This window comes from Adiantum capillus-veneris, chromosome 5, assembly GCF_014529385.1.
Source record: "Adiantum capillus-veneris isolate H3 chromosome 5, ASM1452938v2, whole genome shotgun sequence".
Classification (NCBI taxonomy): domain Eukaryota; kingdom Viridiplantae; phylum Streptophyta; class Polypodiopsida; order Polypodiales; family Pteridaceae; genus Adiantum; species Adiantum capillus-veneris.
The window spans coordinates 27,278,950-27,288,451 of NC_140935.1; the positions used below are offsets into that span (position 1 = coordinate 27,278,950).

The 9,502-nt window shown below is 42.4% G+C and overlaps 1 pseudogene; it reads left to right on the forward strand.

The window, feature by feature from the left end:
- The first annotated feature begins 1,120 nt into the window (after window positions 1–1,120).
- On the forward strand, window positions 1,121–4,498 carry LOC147457052 (uncharacterized; annotated as a pseudogene).
- The last annotated feature ends 5,004 nt before the right edge of the window (window positions 4,499–9,502 follow it).

A 9,502-nucleotide genomic window follows, 5' to 3' on the forward strand; every position in this document is an offset into this window, starting at 1 on the left:
GATTTTTTCTTTGTTGCCTCAATACTCGGCAAAAGTCACATACCAAAATGAGCAGGTAAGTAAAAAATGTGTTGATTTTGCTTAACATAAGGGCACCTATATAAACAGATATAGTTTATTAGAAAGATGGAAATTTTCCAATTGACAGGGAGAGTTGTGGGCAGCGATATAAATAAATATAGTTTATTAGAAAGATGGAAATTTTCCAATTGACAGGGGGAGTTGTGGGCAAAACAATCAATAGATTTCTCAATGACTTCCATAGAAAAGCTATTTCAAATAACATAACCATCTTACCATTGAAATAATATGGGGATATTGATTTTCTTCTAGCTATAATGCTTGCACAAAAGTATGATGTGGTATCCAAGCCAAACAATCATGCCCTAAATTTTGACAACACAAACTTGGTAAATCAGACTGCAATATTGATGTATAAATACAGGTTGCAAAATGCCATTAAATTGAGCACCTCCAAAAAGCTAATGACTCTCTTGGAAGCTTCTTGAATTTCCCTTAAACCACAAACCTGCATTCCATGCTAGTCTCCACATTCCATCACACCTGCACGAGATGCCTTCCCATCACCCACAACTCACCACTAGAGTCTGACTCACGGCTGAAAAGTTGCCAGTGTTTCAACTTTCAGCCTTCATGTTAACTTTGCACTACGTAATTCGAATGCCCTTTGCCCACTACCAGTGTGTTAAACATTTCCCTACAAAGGGATACTTTATTTAACTTTTGAGTTTTAAGGTGCATGCATGCCCATGCTTTAAAAATTGACCCACAAAGGAATACTTCATTTTCAAAGTACATGCCTGAACAACCTTTAAAATGGGATGGCTCTCAAAGTCAATGGCACATGCCCTAGGCCCTTAGGTACAACTCAATCTCTGTAGAGCACAAGGCCTCAGGCCTCCTCGCATGGGGGCTTCTATGACCATGCCTGCATTGAATCTTAGACCTTCTCTTCGTCCACTACTCCAGCTATTGTTCCATTGCGTCCTCCTGTGACCTCATCTAGTGAGTCGAACAAGGGGGATAAATGGCCTCGTGTGACGATACCAGTGTGGGACGAGACCACAATATAGACCTTGCTTAAACACTACGAAGAGCAATGATCTCATGTGAACAAAGGAAATTTGAGACCGAAAGACTGGGAGGAAGTTACATTGCAATTAAACAATGAGGTCACTGGCACCTTTACACCAGAGCAGTTCAGGAACCGCATAGACACTCTTAGAAAATAATATAAAAAAGAAAAGTCATAAACAACAACCACTGGGGGGGGGGGGGGGGGGGGGGGGGGGGTAAGGTCCACATGGGAATACTTCGAGGTGATTAACACTTTGTGGTCATCCACTCCACGATATGTGGGTATTTCGGGAGCTTTTGATAATGCTAGCTCGCAAAGAATTCATGCAGGGAGTCAGGGCACTCAAGAGGGAGATGGCTGCAATGATGGAGAGGATGAGGGGGAGGGAGAGATTGGGGGGAGTCGAGGGCGAGGGTGGAGGCGAGGGTGAGACTATTGTAGAGGAGACTGCAAGTGTGGCTGGCGCAGTGGATGCGGGGGATGCAGCACGGATTTCTTAGCTCCAAGACCTTCTAGAAGTTAAAGCGTAAAAAGTGAAAGAGCCCAAACGCACATCGCTAGGATCTATTGCCAAAGTGCTCAGGGAGGGGATGAAAGGGATGGCCCAAACAATGAAAGACTGCAAGAAGGAGCGGGTTGCCCAAGAGGAAAGACTGTTGAAGCTGATGATGGATGAGGAGGCTCGATGAATGGAGGTGTACATAAAATTTCAACTGGACCTCACAAAGATTGTCACCAAACCTGTAAAGCCTAGGGGTGACTAGAGCCTAGAATCCACCTCCCAACCTCCCACTATATAGGCTTTGCTCCTAGCCCTTTGCCCTAGCTGGATTCCCTTTCCACATTGCCTAGTCCGGCCCTTGGCCTAGTCCGTGACTCCCTGGCCTTGCCCTTGTCCTGACATTACTCCCCCCTTAAGGAAGAGTTTTCGTCCTTGAAAACAAAAGTGGGAAACTTATTCTTAAGAATACTAATGTTTTCCCAAGTAGCACCTTCCTCAGGTCGATCTTTCCACTTGATTAAAGCTTGTCGATGTACATGATGACGCGTACGTAAATCATGACAGTCGAGAATTCATTCAGATTCATGATGTAAGGTTCTCTAGTCCTTCCAACTTGAGAATAACATCCCGATAGTGAGATATTTAAGTAATGATGGGTATTGGCGCATGGAACACGTGTTCCAAGCCGTCCAATTTTGATATGCCTCATTTATAGGCAAGAATTCTTCCGAAACACAGCCTCAAAGGTTGCCCAACTCTGTGGTATGATATTCTTCTCCTTGAGAGACATCCACCACTTGTAGGCCTTGACTTCCAGAGTAAAACTTTTTTCCAGTGCTTTGACTGCGTCCTTACTGCGATCTCGATCTTCTCCCTTAAAAGTCGGTGGTTTGGTGTTTTTCAACAACTCATCCACCTCCTTTGCAGTGAGAGTGTGCAGAGAATCTGGAGATGGACATGTCCATGATCAGAAGGGTCCTGCCCGTGAGTAGCGGTTTGCTCATGCATGTGTGTGGCAATAGGGCCCTTGGCCTGCTGCTTTGTAAGTTGTATCACTAATGTATATAATTTAGTGACGTTTTCATTTAAAGATGCAAAAATTCCTTCCATGACTAATATGCGTGTCTGAACTGACGAAATTCTTGAATATCAAGCAATTCATATGCGTCATCACCCGCCATAGCGTCACGGGCACTCTCCATGAGAGCATCCGGCCGCGAGCCATCACGGGCAGGATTAGCGTACGATGCTCGAAATCAAAAGTCATATTGATATTTGAATCCATGGTGACACAATGCAATGGAAGGAATAGCAAGAAAAATACCTCAAGTCGAAAAATAATATCGTCGTTGTATGATGCACCGCAATACGTAATTAGCCGTGCTAATTACGTTCGTGTTCCAAGGTTGAAGCGACCGGTGATTTGGTTGGTAGTCCAAGCTTGTTAATTCGCCCGTTCAAGGGTACCGAGTGGCTTTGATGGAATCGGCTTAAGGTGTCAAGGACGTATTGATTTCGGACACCAAGGGGGTAATCAAATTTTTTTTGAGTTTAAGCTTGTCTGTAGCAAACGGGTTCCCTTTTGGAGTGCCTTCGTCCTGGTTGCACCCTCAAGTGAGTTCAATGGCGTGCTTGTGGGGTATTCTTTGCATGTCACGTGGGCATGCCCCCTTAGCCAAAAAAAAACGTCAACCTTTGGACCTAGGGCAAGCCCTTATGTGAAAAGGAATCGCCTACTTATGGCGATGGCGCTGCAGGCCGCGCTGGCTCGTCAAAGAAGATCGTAGCACCCCATGTGATGCTCCACCGGGGTCGTTGAAGGAATGTATATTGCTCGCAGGGGTGGCGCGTTGGATGAGCTGAATAGCGCCCGCAAAGGGAGGAGGTCGAGCTCTGCTCCCTCCCTCGGCCAAGCCCGGCTGCACACGCCCGTGTGGTGCATTTTTTTATGTGGCTTAGCAGGTGGCCATGCCCACCTCCAACTTCCTTCTTCTCAAAGATTGCATATGCATGCTAAAAAAGCAGTGGTCCACGACCCACCCCTCTTGCCTCTTATCAATTATTTGGGATGGGAGATTCTACCATTAGGAAGTACACCAACCTTATCATTAGAGCACTCACAACTCAAGAGATGCTTGTTCAGACCCACTTAGAGACGCCTTCGGGAAGGTGATTAGCAAAGATTATAAAAGATTTTCAGGACATTACGGACCTACCGAACATGTGTGGTGCAGTTGATGGCACTCACATAAAGCTTGCACGCAAGCCTCAGGGCAAATTTTTTCCTGCACAATATGTTAGTCTCCATGGATTCCACAACATTCTTCTTCAGGGCATTGTTGACTCCAAAAACATATTTTGGAAGGTGGCTTGTAGTGCACTAGGAGGCACACACAACTCCACAGTCTTCAAGGGGTCTACAATGTATGCTCAAATGAAGCAGAACGAGGTTTTGAATGCCTCTTCTGGAAGTGAGCAGCTTGAGAGTGAGGCCGTATATTGTGGGGGATTCAACATATAAGCCAACGAGTTTTCTTCTCAAAGCTTATAAATGCAAATGTGGGCAATACTTGCCACAAAAGAATGTTTTTGATAGACACATTGCGAAGGGTAGGGTTAAGGTTGAGAATGCCTTTGGTATATTGAAAAATCAATGGTGCATTCTCAATGATCTCAATGTAAATCTTCCCTTTGCTCCCTTGGTTATTAGTTCTTGCTGTGTATTACACAATTTTGTGCAATTGAAGGGTGAACCGGAGCCTTTGGAGCAAATCGACGCACACCCCAATGCGGAGGAGGCCTTGAGGTGGCATGGGATGACGCGTCAACGTGCAATAGGCCTAAGAATGCGCACGACACTATATATAGATTTCAATAGGGGAATCGTGCAAAATTGAGAGTGCGAATCTTAACGTGTGCATTGATTGGACGAATCAAACTGACTTGTTTTTTTGTGTTTTGTGCAAGAATGGTTGGATCTGACGGTACGCTTTTTTATTTTTGCATTGTTGAATGTTTCTACATGTATGCATACTGTATCATTTTCTTGTTTCATATGCTTGCTTTGCATGTTCTATTGCCTCATGTGTTTCTTTGTTTGTTTGTGTGTGCTGTTTGATTGACTTATGCTTGCATGCCATTTTAAAAAAAAAAGCATTCTATCCTTGAAAGGCTTGGGCAACCTTCGAGGAGAACGTGTGCATGGCCTGTGGAGGGGCTGGGTTCGAATCCCAGGTGACTTTGATCGAGTGGATCTCCTTCCGTAGCAGGTGTCTACGCAACTACAAAAAAAACAAGGTGAGGACTCACGATGGCCTGTTTTGAAGGTAAGGGGGAGGAAAGATTTATGGAAAGTAGGTCTTAATTAGCGTTGCAGTTGTATCGTTTCAATAAAATTGTATTGTCCATATACACACACAATTACAAACTAGCGGTTCTAGAACGGCTTACTGGTCTATTTGACCCCCACCATTGTCTTCAACGATGGATTATGCTATAAATGCCCTACGTAATGTCTTGTTACTTAAGGACTTCTTTTTTAATGCCTTCGTAAAAAAAGGTAGGTTTAATAAACATAAGTACATAAATATATGTGTGTGTATATATATTTATGTATGTATGTATATGTATGCATGTATAGAATTTACTAGAATTATGTAAGGTGAAGCTTCGTTTTAGCATTCTAAAGAATAGAATGCAAGAGAAGTCAAGCCATGTGAGGATGAGAAATGAAAGGTGAAATAAAAAGATCCATTTAATATTATAAAATTTAAATAATATTTAAGATAAGTCTCAATGAGGCTATTTTTTTATTTTCTTCTAGTCGGTACCCGCTACTCGCAAATGGCTTATATATTATGAAGGGGCCCCAATAATAAGGTAAATGGTGCACATTGCACATCAGTATTTTGAAACAAAATAAAACAAAAAGGAAGTAAAATAAAAAGACACATTAAAAATCAACACAAAAGAATATTTTAATGCTTTCAAATAAGCATAAAAAATAATTAAACAATTTAGTGAATTGAATTTTTTTTTTAATCCTCAAATGAGAGAATCGTTTATCACTATCTCAATGTTTGAGAAAGGTGTGTATGAGCTTAGGCTTAAGCTGATTGAAATTTGAGATTAGTCGGTTGCAAAGGATGGTAAAGGGGAGAAAACCCGATAGAATATACTAGAAAATAGTTCGAATATTTTATAAATTTAAAATTTTCTACTAATATTTTCAATTTGTATTTGTATAAGGAGAAAACTTGCCGCTTAGACAAAAAGACTTTCTCGAAGACTGCGTCATACGATCAAACTCCTATGAATATTTTGTTTAACGTTTTCATCTCTAAATTCATTTTCAAGCATACAAACAAAGTAAATAATGCCTTGGAGAATACCTTTCTATTCCAAAGTTTTAGCTTTCTATTCACAGGACTTTTAAATCCCTTAGGACACTTGTCTCTCAAAGGTGTAAAAGAACAATTGAAGGGACAACAAAGTTATTTTACAAAGATCCTTGCCATGTGGCGCTCATCCAGCCAAAGAATCCGCGGCCTCGATGTTGCAACGACCTTGCACAATGAACCCTATGGCCTTCCACAAGCCAAAAAAGAAACTCATGTAAATAATTTTTAGGGAGACTAAGGGTTTATTGATTCTATCAGGCCACTAACCATGTGCTCAAAGCTCCTGACGACCGGCCACCAATTGAGCGCCGACCGGCTATCATGTGCTCAAAACCGCTGGTCGGGCATAGTATATTCTTGGAATAAAGGAGCCACCACACGGCGGCCATCCAGCCTCATCCTAAGGCTTCAGCCAGCCCATCATCAAATCGTGGCTGCAGAGATGCCGTCCGGCATTGTGCTAGAGTGAGGGCCCATCTGCGCAACCTGCGCCTCTGGCTTTCGTTCCAGTTCCTCTTCCTATTGCGGGGCTTGCACAAAACGCCTCTGAGTTGAAATAGCGGGCGCAGCGTAGTGGTGCTAAAAACACGCAATCGAAAATGAGACACGGAGCCGCTAATCAAGAGAGCGAGCACGATTTGGAAACAAACTGGAGAGAGGGTCTGACGCAGGACTCTCGCAACAGGATTGTGAGCAGAATGTCTCTCTCTCTCTCTCTCTCTCTCTCTCTCACACACACACACACACACACACACACACTCACGCTCTCTCTCTCGCTCTCTCTCACACACACACACACAGAGCATCTATGATTTGTTGCAAGAGATATATTTCAATGAACTCTTGTTTCTCTGCTTATCTTGTACCCTGCATTTACTTGGACAGACTTTGAGGAGTAAGTAGAGCTCCTAGCTGAGTGATTCTATATTCTTTCAACATGGTTTGCCTATGCTAATGGAAGTTTCAATTTAGACCCCATAGTGGTTCTCAATGGAGGTGCGACAGTCCTATTATATGCCATAAAAACCAGTTTTGTGCTCAAACAGTCCCTTGTAAAAACGAGGCTAAACAAAATCCGTTTTTGTTTCAAAACCCAAGAGAATTCCAATCTTCTTTATTGAAATGCCTTTGGCTTGTTCTGTCAAAGCCCTAATCTAGATGTGATTGGAGTATGAATGGATTAACTCTTAGAGCCAATATTTGAAATGAAGATGCGCTATCCGATCTACCACTCGAGTTGTCATCGATATAATACCCTGGCTATCATAACTCTATTCATGGTGAAAGGTAATATGTCCTCCTCCTCTCTTCATATGTGCACACGTGAGTGTGTTCGTGTGTTTTAGAGGTGAGTCGCCCTAGGATCAGCGTGATTATTTGCAAGCAATGTAGCACCGGGTCACACCCTAAGGAAGGTGGAACCTCATCACAAAACATGCAGAAAAATATTTCTGAACTCGTTATTTCCATTGGTTGCCTTTCCCTACGAATAAGGAGACGAGTCGCTCACCTAAAAAATAGCTTATAACTTTGAGGGCTAGCAGTGGTAGAAAAATCAGTCGCTCTACACAGTTGAGATTTTGGCTTTTTTTATTTTAGGCAAAACACTTCCCCCACTCCCCCCACTTGCCAAGGGTGCAACCCAACTCTTACTAGATACATCTACATATTTATGTACAATGAATTGGAGAGGAGGAGATGTGCACTAGCGTGTTCATGTCTATATATCATGTGCACACACATACAGTCATATGCATATGTAGTTTAGAGCAGTTAACATGTCACAAACAATAGTTTTGTTGTTTCCTTGCCTTAGAATGAAATGATTCAGTTTTAAGTGACTGTGTCGTGGAGGCCTGTGTATATAATCCCAGAGAATTTCAATCTTCTTGTTTAGAGTACTGAAATACATTTTGGGTTGTTTTAACTTTCATGAAATTGCGAAGGTCCATGTGAATGGATTGACTTTGAGAACAAGTATTTAAACTGAAATTGTGCTATGCAGAACAAGTATTTGAGAACAAGTATATAGAAATTCATAAGTCTATGCACTGCAACTTTCAAGTTCTAAGTAGTATTTGTCCATTACAAATCCATGGCTCATTATCTGATGAATAGCACTGAGTCACCTGCTACAAGACGCTTAGCACTCACAAACACACTCCATCTTGTTGTAAGAAGAAGACTCTTCTAATGGATCCGGCCTGTGTGAATTTAGAAAGGTCATCTCATAAACAAAACCATAACTTGATAAACGCTATTGTAGAAGTCGAGTGAATCTCCATGCCACAAACCTTGATGGACATGTCGAAAAGTCCGCACATGGTCACACAAGTCCTTGGTCCAAATCTCCACTCCATTCAGAACATAAAGGGAAATACAAAGATGATATAAGCATGTACATTGAGAGACCACAATGAGAAGGGCACCTGGCTCAATGTAAAGACAAATTTTTTGTTGCCTCAATACTCGGCAAAAGTCACATACCAAAATGAGCAGGTAAGTAAAAAATGTGTTGATTTTGCTTAACATAAGGGCATCAATATAAATAAATATAATTCCATGCTAGTCTCCACATTCAATCACGCCTGCACGAGATGCCTTGCCATCGCCCACAAGTCACCACTAGAGTCCGACTCAGGGCTGAAAAGTTGCCAGCATTTCAACTTTCAGCCTTCAGGTTAACTTTGCACTGTGTAATTTGACTTCCCTTTGCCCACTACCAGTGCGTTTTCAGCAGTGGCACCAAAATCCAATCGTGGCCGGAAATCTACCATTCGTGTGGACCCCATTACTGAGGAGTCAGGAAGAGAGTCTGACCCCAAGCAAGAGAAAATGACTGACACTGAAGCTCGGGAGGAGCATTGTCAGGCTGATGAGGCGCAGGACTCACAGCACTCCAGTCATTCTCGATGCCGACGAGTAGAACGGGAAGTACGAAAGGAAAAGAATTCCAAGAGTTCTCAGTCTCGCCAGAGAGATGAGAATATTAAGGGCAGAAAGGGAAGTCACCGTACTTCTAGCAGACAAAACAGAGAAGATACTGATATTGAGACAGAGACAGAGATTGATTGGGATGCTGACACTGACAATTGCAAGAAGGCTCCCAAGCGTCATTCTGAAGCCAAGACGAGAAGTGGTGGGATCAGTAGTAATCGAAATGATTACACAGCTTCCCTGAAGATTTACTTTCCCATATTCAAAGGAGGGAAAAAGGATGATCCAAATGTTCACATACAAGCTTTCGAGCAGTATGCTGAACTAAAAAACATTGATGAAGATGATTGGGGGGAATATTTTTCACAAACCTTGAAGGAGGCAGCGAGGAAATGGTATTACCATTACCCTGCATGCCAGCTAAGATCATATAACAAATTACTTAAGGCCTTCAGGTTGGAATATTCCGACAATCGAGGGGACGAGGATATTCTCTGTGAACTGGATCAGATCAAACAGAGGAATTTGTCAGTCCGCAGCTATGTAGAAAAGATAAAAGAACTG